Source organism: Triticum dicoccoides, chromosome 6A (genome assembly GCF_002162155.2).
Source record: "Triticum dicoccoides isolate Atlit2015 ecotype Zavitan chromosome 6A, WEW_v2.0, whole genome shotgun sequence".
NCBI lineage: Eukaryota > Viridiplantae > Streptophyta > Magnoliopsida > Poales > Poaceae > Triticum > Triticum dicoccoides.
In genome coordinates, this window is record NC_041390.1 from 56,490,571 (window position 1) to 56,503,110 (window position 12,540).

Here is a 12,540-nt window from a genome sequence, read left to right on the forward strand (position 1 = left end):
ATGATTTTCAACTTCACTCTGAAATTCTTTGAACTTTTCAAATGTTTCAGACTTATGTTTCATTAAGTAAATATACCCATATCTGCTTAAATCATCTGTGAAGGTGAGAAAATAACGATATCCGCCACGAGCCTCAATATTCATCGGGCCACATACATCGGTATGTATGATTTCCAACAAATCTGTTGCTCTCTCCATAGTACCAGAGAACGGTGTTTTAGTCATCTTGCCCAAGAGGCACGGTTCGCAAGTACCAAGTGATTCATAATCAAGTGGTTCCAAAAGTCCATCGGTATGGAGTTTCTTCATGCGCTTTATACCGATATGACCTAAACGACAGTGCCACAAATAAGTTGCACTTTCATTATCAACTCTGCATCTTTTGGCTTCAACATTATGAATATGTGTATTACTACTATCGAGATTCAATAAAAATAGACCACTCTTCAAGGGTGCATGACCATAAAAGATATTACTCATATAAATAGAACAACCATTATTCTCTGATTTAAATGAATAACCGTCTCGCATTAAACAAGATCCAGATATAATGTTCATGCTCAACGCTGGCACCAAATAACAATTACTTAGGTCTAATATTTATCCCGAAGGTAGATGTAGAGGTAGCGTGCCGACTGCGATCACATCGACTTTGGAACCGTTTCCCACGCGCATCGTCACCTCGTCCTTTGCCAGTGCCCGCTTATTCTGTAGTCCCTGTTTCGAGTTGCAAATATTAGCAACAGAACCAGTATCAAATACCCAGGTGCTACTGCGAGCTCTAGTAAGGTACACATCAATAACATGTATATCACATATACCTTTGTTCACCTTGCCATCCTTCTTATCCGCCAAATACTTGGGGCAGTTCCGCTTCCAGTGACCAGTCTGCTTGCAGTAGAAGCACTCAGTTTCAGGCTTAGGTCCAGACTTAGGTTTCTTCTCTTGAGCAGCAACTTGTTTGCCGTTCTTCTTGAAGTTCCCCTTTTTCTTCCCTTTGCCCTTTTTCTTGAAACTAGTGGTCTTGTTAACCATCAACACTTGATGCTCCTTCTTGATTTCTACCTCCGCAGCTTTCAGCATTGCGAAGAGCTTGGGAATAGTCTTGTTCATCCCTTGCATATTATAGTTCATTACGAAGCTCTTGTAGCTTGGTGGCAGTGATTGGAGAATTCTGTCGATGACGCAATCATCCGGAAGATTAACTCCCAATTGAATCAAGTGATTATTATACCCAGACATTTTGAGTATATGCTCACTGACAGAACTGTTCTCCTCCATCTTGCAGCTATAGAACTTATTGGAGACTTCATATCTCTCAATCCGGGCATTTGCTTGAAATATTAACTTCAACTCCTGGAACATCTCATATGCTCCATGACGTTCAAAACGTCGTTGAAGTCCCGATTCTAAGCCGTAAAGCATGGCACACTGAACTATCGAGTAGTCATCAGCTTTGCTCTGCCAGACGTTCATAACATCTGGCGTTGCTCCAGCAGCAGGCCTGGCACCCAGCGGTGCTTCCAGGACGTAATTCTTCTGTGCAGCAATGAGGATAATCCTCAAGTTACGGACCCAGTCCGTGTAATTGCTACCATCATCTTTCAACTTTGCTTTCTCAAGGAACGCATTAAAATTCAACGGAACAACAGCACGAGCCATCTATCTACAATCAACATAAACAAGCAAGATACTATCAGGTACTAAGTTCATGATAATTTTAAGTTCAATTAATCATATTACTTAAGAACTCCCACTTTAGATAGACATCCCTCTAATCCTCTAAGTGATTACGTGATCCAAATCAACTAAACCATAACCGATCATCACGTGAGATGGAGTAGTTTTCAATGGTGAACATCGTTATGTTGATCATATCTACTATATGATTCACGCTCGACCTTTCGGTCTCCGTGTTCCGAGGCCATATCTGCATATGCTAGGCTCGTCAAGTTTAACCTGAGTATTCTGCGTGTGCAAAAACTGGCTTGCACCCGTTGTAGATGGACGTAGAGCTTATCACACCCGATCATCACGTGGTGTCTGGGCACGACGAACTTTGGCAACGGTGCATACTCAGGGAGAACACTTCTTGATAATTTAATGAGAGATCATCTTATAATGCTACCGTCAATCAAAGCAAGATAAGATGCATAAAAAGATAAACATCACATGCAATCAATATAAGTGATATGATATGGCCATCATCATCTTGTGCCTGTGATCTCCATCTCCGAAGCACCGTCATGATCACCATCGTCACCGGCGCGACACCTTGATCTCCATCGTAGCATCGTTGTCGTCTCGCCAATCTTATGCTTTCACGACTATCACTACCGTTTAGTAATAAAGTTAAGCATTACATCGCGATTGCATTGCATACAATAAAGCGACAACCATATGGCTCCTGCCAGTTGCCGATAACTTGGTTACAAAACATGATCATCTCATACAATAAAATTCAGCATCATGCCTTGACCATATCACATCACAACATGCCCTGCAAAAACAAGTTAGACGTCCTCTACTTTGTTGTTGCAATTTTTTACGTGGCTGCTACGGGCTTAAGTAAGAACCAATCTCACCTACGCATCAAAACCACAACGATAGTTTGTCAAATAGACTCTGTTTTAACCTTCGCAAGGACCGGGCGTAGCCATACTTGGTTCAACTAAAGTTGGAGAGACAGTCGCCCGCAAGCCATCTCTGTGCAAAGCACGTCGAGGGAACCGGTCTCGCGTAAGCGTACGCGTAAGGTTGGTCTGGGTCGTCTCGTCCAACAATACCGCCGAACCAAAGTATGACATGCTGGTAGGCAGTATGACTTGTATCGTCCACAACTCACTTGTGTTCTACTCGTGCATATAACATCAACATCAATAACCTAGGCTCGGATGCCACTGTTGGGTTTCGTAGTAATTTCAAAAAATTTCCTACGCACACGCAAGATCATGTGATGCATAGCAACGAGGGGAGAGTATTGTCTACGTACCCAACGCAGACCGACTGCGGAAGCGATGACACGACATAGAGGAAGTAGTCGTACGTCTTCTCGATCCAACCGATCAAGCACCGAAACTACGGCACCTCCGAGTTCGAGCACACGTTCAGCTCGATGACGATCCCCGGACTCCGATCCAGCAAAGTGTCGGGGAAGAGTTTCGTCAGCACGACGGCGTGGTGACGATCTTGATGAACTACAGCAGCAGGGCTTCGCCTAAACTCCGCTACAGTATTATCGAGGAATATGGTGGCAGGGGGCACCGCACACGGCTAAGGAATCGATCACGTGGATCAACTTGTGTCAACTTGTGTGTTTAGAGGTGCCCCTGCCTCCGTATATAAAGGAGCCAAGGGGGGAGGAGGCGCCGGCCAGGAGGAGGTGGCGCAGGAGGAGTCCTACTCCTACCGGGAGTAGGACTCCCCCCCAATCCTATTCCAACTAGGATTCCCAAGGGGGAAAGAGAGAGAGGGGTGGCTGGCCACCTCTCCTAGTCCTACTAGGACTAGGGGAAGGGGGGAGGCGCGCAGCCCCCTTGGGCTGCCCCTTTCTCCTTTCCACTAAGGCCCATGATGGCCCATATGGCTCCCGGGGGGTTCCGGTAACCTCCCGGTAACCCGGTAAAATCCCGCTTTCACCCGGAACACTTCCGATGTCCAAACATAGACTTCCAATATATCAATCTTTATGTCTCGACCATTTCGAGACTCCTCGTCATGTCCGTGATCACATCCGGGACTCCGAACAACCTTCGGTACATCAAAATGCATAAACTCATAATATAACTGTCATCGTAACCTTAAGCGTGCGGACCCTACGGGTTCGAGAACAATGTAGACATGACCGAGACACGTCTCCGGTCAATAACCAATAGCGGGACCTGGATGCCCATATTGGCTCCTACATATTCTACGAAGATCTTTATCGGTCAGACCGCATAACAACATACGTTGTTCCCTTTGTCATCGGTATGTTACTTGCCCGAGATTCGATCGTTGGTATCCAATACCTAGTTCAATCTCGTTACCGGCAAGTCTCTTTACTCGTTCCGTAATACATCTCACAACTAACATATTAGTTGTAATGCTTGCAAGGCTTATGTGATGTGTATTACCGAGAGGGCCCAGAGATACCTCTCCGACAATCGGAGTGACAAATCCTAATCTCGAAATACGCCAACCCAACATCGACCATTGGAGACACCTGTAGTACTCCTTTATAATCACCCAGTTACGTTGTGACGTTTGGTAGTACCCAAAGTGTTCCTCCGGTAAACGGGAGTTGCATAATCTCATAGTCATAGGAACATGTATAAGTCATGAAGAAAGCAATAGCAACATACTAAACGATCGGGTGCTAAGCTAATGGAATGGGTCATGTCAATCAGATCATTCTACTAATGATGTGACCTCGTTAATCAAATAACAACTCATTGTTCATGGTTAGGAAACATAACCATCTTTGATTAACGAGCTAGTCAAGTAGAGGCATACTAGTGACACTCTGTTTGTCTATGTATTCACACATGTATTATGTTTCCGGTAAATACAATTCTAGCATGAATAATAAACATTTATCATGATTATAAGGAAATAAATAATAACTTTATTATTGCCTCTAGGGCATATTTCCTTCAGTAGCCTGCTGGGCCGAAGCCCGGGAGGGCAGGGGGGTTTCTCTTTCCCTTTTTTTGTTAGTTTTGTTTTTCCTTTTCTTTTTATTTATTTTCTTTTCCATTTTATTCTTCTAATTGTTGTTTTAGAAAATATAAATACAACTCCTAAATTAATGTTATAATTTATTCTACTGCCCCAATAAGTATGACACCTAATTAAAATAGTTTGCATTATTATAATTTTTAAAAGGGCATTTAATTAATTCTCATAGCTGCGTTCTAATTACTTTAGAGCCTTTAAACGTTTTATAAAATTGTGGTTTCTCCACAATAATTACCTATGCATTATTTGGCAACACCCCAACATTTTAGTTTTAATATTTGAAAATCTTTACCACTTGACTTTATTTTAAGTTTGAATTTCGAATCGATTTTGAACTAACACGAGATTAACAACAGTAATCGTGGTGACATGGCATCATTAATGTGGGATTACTGTAGCCTAATTATTCGTGCGTCACAATTCTCCTCCACTACAATAAATCTCGTCCCGAGATTTAAGAGGGGGAGTAAGGGGGAAAGATCTGGTTACGGATTTCTAACGGGTCTTCTCGATCTTGGTTGCTCTTCTCGAAGAGGTCGATCCATTACGTTGAAGTCTTTATTTTTCTGCTCCAGCTTATCATGATCAAGTCGTCATCCTTTCTTCGGGATCTCCATCGTCCTACGAACGCGACCAAGGGGAAAAACTCCGGAAGGAGGCATCTCCACAAAGTTGGGCATCTGACGGTGAACTCAATGGGAAATACATAAGGTACCCCACGAGTTGTATTTCAGTGAATTCGCTGAGTGCAATATACGATGGTACCAAAGTTTCAAAAGGGTAGGCAATCGTTCGATGCCTGAAACGGAGTGTGAAAAGGGGTTCAGAGCAACGAGAATAAGTATTGCGTTTGATACCAGAATAGATCACTAGGAAGGTGGCTCGCGAATTACCTACGAAACCAAGAGCAAGGGATAAAAGTGTCAACAAGGTGTACAGGAGAGTCAGGTTTCGATCATGTGGAACTGTGGGTTATGGGCCCACCATGTGGGTTAAAAGTATGAAGGGCGGAGACATCTTGCATGATCATGTAAGCAAGGCATGTCAGGGATCAGCCTGTCAGTTATGTCGGCATCAACGTCGGTTCCAAGGGCGAGGGATGAAGAGAACCATTTTCCTGCTCATTGAACGAGGCGGGCCAAGAGGCAAGGTTCTCATCCATCGGCGGTTACCGAAATGTCATCAACAGTAGAAACAGGGTCTCACTGGCAGAGTTGTACAATGAGGTGTTTACGTAAGCAGTGAATTATTGCTGCTTAGATTATATAGATCACAAGAAAGGTCAAACAAACCAATGGAAAGGAAAATGTGATCATCAGGTTAAACAGAACAATGGAAAGGAAAAATGTGTTTAAACACATATTCAGGGGTATATCCTTCCCAAGGACAAGCAGAGCATGATATGCATGACAGGATATTATGTAGAAAACTCCTTAGGTAGGGGAGAGAAATTTCATGACATTACCCATACAACGGTGTTTGGATAATTGAGCAAGTAACATTTAGCATTGGGCTTCAAATGTTTTTGTTGAAAATTGGAGCACCAGCGACATGCTTCGAGATAGCATTGACATGGTCTACAGGTGAAGATCAGACTTTGGAAACAACATGATCCATCAGGAACAACTTATAAAATAAGTCTTACAATTTCCTCATGGAAGAATGGCTAACCTTGCTAAAAAGGAAATTATAACCATAGGGCCTCCGGCCAGGTGGGCTAGGTATGACACCACCTTATCGGGTCATACAAAGACCAACGTTATAACTCTTGGAAATATGTTCCAACCATCATATCTCACCGAGATTCAGATTTGATTGGTGTCAGGATACCTCAGACTCGGGATGCCTGAGAAGAAAAGGTGCAATACAATTTGACGAGATGACATTGTGAGATTCTCAGAAATGATCTATGGAAGTGAGCTCTGAAACAAGAGTTCATCAATAAACCAAGGAGAGGACGAGGAGGTAGCTGATAGGCTCAGCAACAAATCATCGAGATTTCCAAAGGATGGATTTCCACAATTAGGTGAACAAGGAAATATCATTTGTCGGATCAAATGATATAATGATGTATGCGTGAGGGAAAAATAGACAACTGAACAATGATAGAAGGGTGCACCCAGGAATCTGGACTAGGTAGCACGATCAATGTTTGAATGATGATTCAATAAGCAATAGACTTAGAATGGAACTGTAGACCAATAACTTCAAAGCAATAGGGTTGCTAGAAGTTTAGAATTTACACCTCACAGACCATTTGTCGGTTTTGGTTAGAAACAACACGAGGAGCAAGGAAAGAATGGTGATGTTAATAAGTATCACTTGTGTCAAGAATTTTTAAGGGTGGTGAATTTCTTGCCACACTCTTGACATATAAAGGGTAATACTCCAAGGTAAAGAAGAACAGATGCTGGATAGCAAGGAACTCAAGGTATAACACAAAACTCAATCAAGTTTGTGTTGGAGGGAAGTCAATAGGGTGGTCGATGATAACACAGATCATCGAGGGCAAGGGTGGTACTTCTCATCATGAACTCAATTGATATCCTGGAAGAGCTCAAAATGTTGATGATGATCACGACACAATTGTTGAGAGATTTCATGAAGACGTAATCGGTCGATGATGACATCAAGTCAAAGGAAGGATGAAGCGGAAGGTTATTGGAACCATGGGTAGGACACAAACTTGAAATCAAGCTTGCCGTTTTTATGGCGAAATTACATGAGGAGGAAGATCGATGTAAGGTTAGATCATCATCGAAAATTGTGCTCAGGAAAGAAGGACCAGGTAGCATAGTTAAAATTTAGCACAATTATGATATAGTCGATCAGGCTAGGAATGACTTGAAGGATCATTAAACTCATAAGCAACGAAGATTACTTAGAGTTATTGAATCGAAGTGCGGAATTGATTCACTTATTAGTGTTCTCGGTTGACGACAACCCAGAACCTAGGAAAATTGGAATCGGTGAGAAATAACAGTTGATGAAGAACCCATAAGAAGTTATGTAGTTCCATGATATTCTCGCGGTACCAGAGGGTATACTCAAGGGTAGAGCGAGATAGAGGTTGGACAAGTGAAATCATTTGTAGAAGGCAAGCACTTAAACTTGCCCAAGAAATGGGATCAAAGAAGAACAATATGGTCGAAACCACGGTCGCAAAAGACCAAGCATAGATAAGAGAAGAAGTTATAACAAGGGGATTATTATTACTACGAGAAGCTCCCATGATAAGTTCCACCTCGGGTCCATGGGCATGAACACAAAATCCAAGGTCGACTCCCACTTCTCCAAAGCATAACCTTACATTCACTTCTCGTTTCGATAATGGCATTAGTGTTGATAGTTTTACCTGGTGAAATACCAGATGAGTATGACCCGTGAAACTTCCGAGTTCACACATATTAAGGAATGCATAGGTTCAACCCATTAGGGCATCTTAGGGACATAAACCACAAACTTCAATCGTAAATACCACCAGCTCGAAAACAGAGCATGGTTGAGAAAAGAGAGGATACAATTTACCAAAAGCATTATGTATCCGAGGAAAGACTCACCAGCTTATAGAATATGAAGGACGTTGTCGGATAAAATCCAACAAAGGATCTGGTGGTCCACCAGGGGTCTGATGTGAGCATCGGTACTCAACCAGAGGAAGAGACAATGCAAGGAGATCAGACTATAGAAACAACTGACTAATTCAGAGCTCAAATGCAAAGGAATTATGATTTTCAAATCAAGGGATCAGAAGCAATGTTCTGATTAGGGATGGATAAGTTGAATAGCCTTAGGGGTACAATCAACGGCAATTGGATTTGTTGAGAACCAGCTCATGTTTAAAATGACGTCTGAGCCGGAAAGATAGTATAAAAGGATCAACTGATGATTGCGTGCATTCGCACTCATGTTGAATTAAAGGGATCAAAATGACGGTGTCTAAGGATACTAACGAATATTGCCAGACATATGGAAAGCATCCATCATGCAAGCAGACAAGTAGTGCAGAGCAATAAGCTACTAAGGATTTTTGGAGGATCGAATAGTATTTTGGTGACCATTATGAAACACATGATCAATTGGGGGATGAGCGGATACTTGATAAGTGCGAGATTATCCGTAGGGGTATTCATGTGACAAAAAAACAGCAAGGCAGTAAGCTCAAAGGATTATCGAAACAACGACGAGTATTTCGGGGTATCTTGTAATAACAAGACCAACCGGGAATAAAATTAAGAATGACAGGTGTAAGTATTTATCCATAGGGATTTTTCACTGGTAGGGAATTGCAAAAGCAATGGCACAAGGTTTCGGGAGAACATCGGAGAGTATTATCAGAATCTTCTGTTGAAGCAGTCGATCATCTGTAATGAAGGGCTCTCCAGGAGAAAGTGATAACGAGATCCTAATGTTAGATTTAGCAAAATTCATTTAACCCGAATAGAAGAGAGTTCAGAGTCCCAGGGTATAGACGAGGAGTAAAAGATCCTAATACCACCCAAATGGCGACGTGGGCTCGTAAGACACACAACCATGTTAGTAAAAAGTTTTTGCAATGTCTAGACTCGACTTCGGCCAAGGAGTGTGAAGGGGGATTCCTACAGGCAGTCGGCTCTGATACCAACTTGTGACGCCCCCGATTTGACCGTACACTAATCATGCACGCAAATGTGTACGATCAAGATCAAGGACTCACGGGAAGATATCACAACACAACTCTACAAATAAAATAAGTCATACAAGCATCATATTACAAGCCAGGGGCCTTGAGGGCTCGAATACAAGAGCTCGACCATAGACGAGTCAGCGGAAGCAACAATATCTGAGTACATACATAAGTTAAACAAGTTTGCCTTAAGAAGGCTAGAACAAACTGGGATACAGATCGAAGGAGGCGCAGGCCTCCTGCCTGGGATCCTCCTAACTACTCCTGGTCGTCGTCAGCGGGCAGCACATAGTAGTAGGCACCTCCGGTGTAGTAGGAGTCGTCGTCGAAGGTGGCGTCTGGCTCCTGGGCTCCAACATCTGGTTGTGACAACCAGGTAGAAGGGATAGGGGGAAAAGAGGGAGAAAGCAACCGTGAGTACTCATCCAAAGTACTCGCAAGCAAGGAGCTACACTACATATGTATGCATTGGTATCAACTGGAATAAGGCTATTATATGTGGACTGAACTGCAGAAAGCCGGGATAAGGGGGGATAGCTAGTCCTTTCGAAGACTACGCTTCTGGCAGCCTCGTCTTGCAGCATGTAGAAGAGAGTAGACTGAAGACCTCCAAGTAGCATCGCATAGCATAACCCTAACCGATGATCCTCCCCTCGTCGCCCTGTGAGAGAGCGACCACCGGTTGGCACTTGGAAGGGTGTGTTTTATTAAGTATCCAGTTCTAGTTGTCATAAGGTCAAGGTACAACTCCAAGTCGTCCTGTTACCGAAGATCACGGCTATTCGAATAGATTAACTTCCCTGCAGGGGTGCACCACATTACCCAACACGCTCGATCCCATTTGGCCGGACACACTTTTCTGGGTCATGCCCGGCCTCGGAAGATCAACACGTCGCAGCCCCACCTAGACCAACAGAGAGGTCAGCACGCCGGTCTAAACCTAAGCGCCCAGGGGTCTGGGCCCATCGCCCTTAGCACACCTGCATGTTGCGTGGGCGGCCGGAAGCAGTCCTAGCCTAGTAGGCATTCCAGTCCAATCCAGCGCGCGCCGCTCCATTGCTGATGTCACGAAGGCTTCGGCTGATACCACGACGTCGAGTGCCCATAACTGTCCCCGCGTAGATGGTTAGTGCGTATAGGCCAGTAGCCAGACTCAGATCAAATACCAAGATCTCCTTAAACGTGTTAAGTATCCGCGAACACCGACCAGGGCCAGGCCCACCTCTCTCCTAGGTGGTCACAACCTGCCCTGTCGCTTCGCCACAAAGATCCACACAGAGGGCCGTTGGGACAAAGGTCCTTTCAGCCCCCAATCCATGAATCACTCGCGGGTGCTCCACAAGCCGACCCGACTTTAGTCACCACATGTATCATGTATATAGTATATAGTATATACCCGTGATCACCTCCCGAGTGATCACCTCCCGAGTGATCACGGCCCGATAATATAGCATGGCAGACGGACAAGAATGTATGGCCACTGATGATAATCTAGCATCCTATACTAAGCATTAGGATTGCAGGTAAAGGTAACAACAGTAATAGCAAGGACAGGCTATGCATCAGAATAGGATTAACAGAAAGCAGTAACATGCTACACTACTCTAATGCAAGCAGTAGGGAGAAGAGTAGGCGATATCTGGTGATCAAAGGGGGGGCTTGCCTGGTTGCTCTGGCAAGAGAGAGGGGTCGTCAACACCGTAGTCGTACTGGGTAGCAGCGGCGTCGGTCTCGGTGTCTAGCAAGAGAAGAGGGGGAAGAAACAATAAATATAATGCAAACAAATGCATGACGATGCATGACATGACAAAGCATGATGCTAGGTGTGCCCTAACGCGGTACGAGGTGGTACCGGTGAAGGGGGGGAACATCCAGGAAAATAACCCCGGTGTTTCGCGTTTTCGGACAGATGAATCGGAGGGTGAAAGTTGCGTGTTCGCTATGCTAGGGATGCGTGGCGGACGAACGGGCTGCGTATCCGGATTGGTCTCATCGTTCTGAGCAACTTTCATGTACCAAGTTTTTCCATCCGAGTTATAGTTTATTTTATATGATTTTTCGAAGATTTAAACAAATTCTGGAATTTCTGGATTTAATGTAATTCGAAATAATCAAAAGAAAAACTGCTATGGGTACACATGAGTGTACCCAGCAATGTGTATATACATATGACATGTGGGGCCAGGGGCTGGCTTGACCCAGTCAACATTTTGACTAGTCCAAAGTGAATAGTGTATGTGGGGCCCATTGTCATTGATAGAGTTTAACTAAACACGATTAGTTAGTTTAATAAGTGATTAGGTTAATTTAACAGACTTAATTAAGTTAATTAACAGGATTAATTGAGTAAATTAATTAATTAATTAATTAGTTTTTTATATTTATTTTTTTCTTTTTTTTAATGTCCTGGGGCGTGGGGCCCCCATGTCATAGACTCAGGGGCATAGCGGGCGTTGGGCACGGGCGCCGCGGAGCGAGGCAACCGGGGCTGCGGCGGGGCACCGGCCAGGGCGATGGCGCGGTGGCTGGCAGGATGGCCGCGGGGCGGATGCAGGTCGCCGCCGGCAAGGTCAGGCGGACCGGAGCAAGCAGCAGGCCGTGGGCACTGGCGCAGGAGGCGAGCGGCGGGCGAGTCAAGTCGGCAGGCGTCGGCGGCAGGCATCAGCGGCCCGGGGCTGGAGCGGCAAGGCGAGGACGACGAGGGTGGCTGCAGGGACCGGGGAGCGAGGCCATGCGCTGGGCGCGGCCGACGAACGGCGGCAGCAGTGCAGGCGGGCGGCACGCAACGGTTGGGAGGTGCAGGCGCGGCTGGGATGGCCCCGGGGCGCGGTGAGCGCGGCGGGCGCATGGAGAGGGAGGGAGCGAGGCTCACGGCGGGGTGCAGGGCTCGTGGCAGCGGGGGTCAGGGTGGTGGTCGGAGACGTCGGCGTCGACGTAGACGAAGCAGACCGGCGAGGGAGCACTCCGGGGCAAGGAGCTCCAGTGGCGGCGACGTCCGGTCGCAAGGTGGGGTGGTCGGCATCAGGTAACGGGGCGCCGGCGAAGCGAAGTAGAGGTGCGGGGCGGAGGCGGCCATCCTTGGGCGCGGGCTCGCCAGCGAGGTGGGTCTTCGACGCGGCAAGGGGCCAGGCACGTGGTGCTTGGTGATGCTAGAG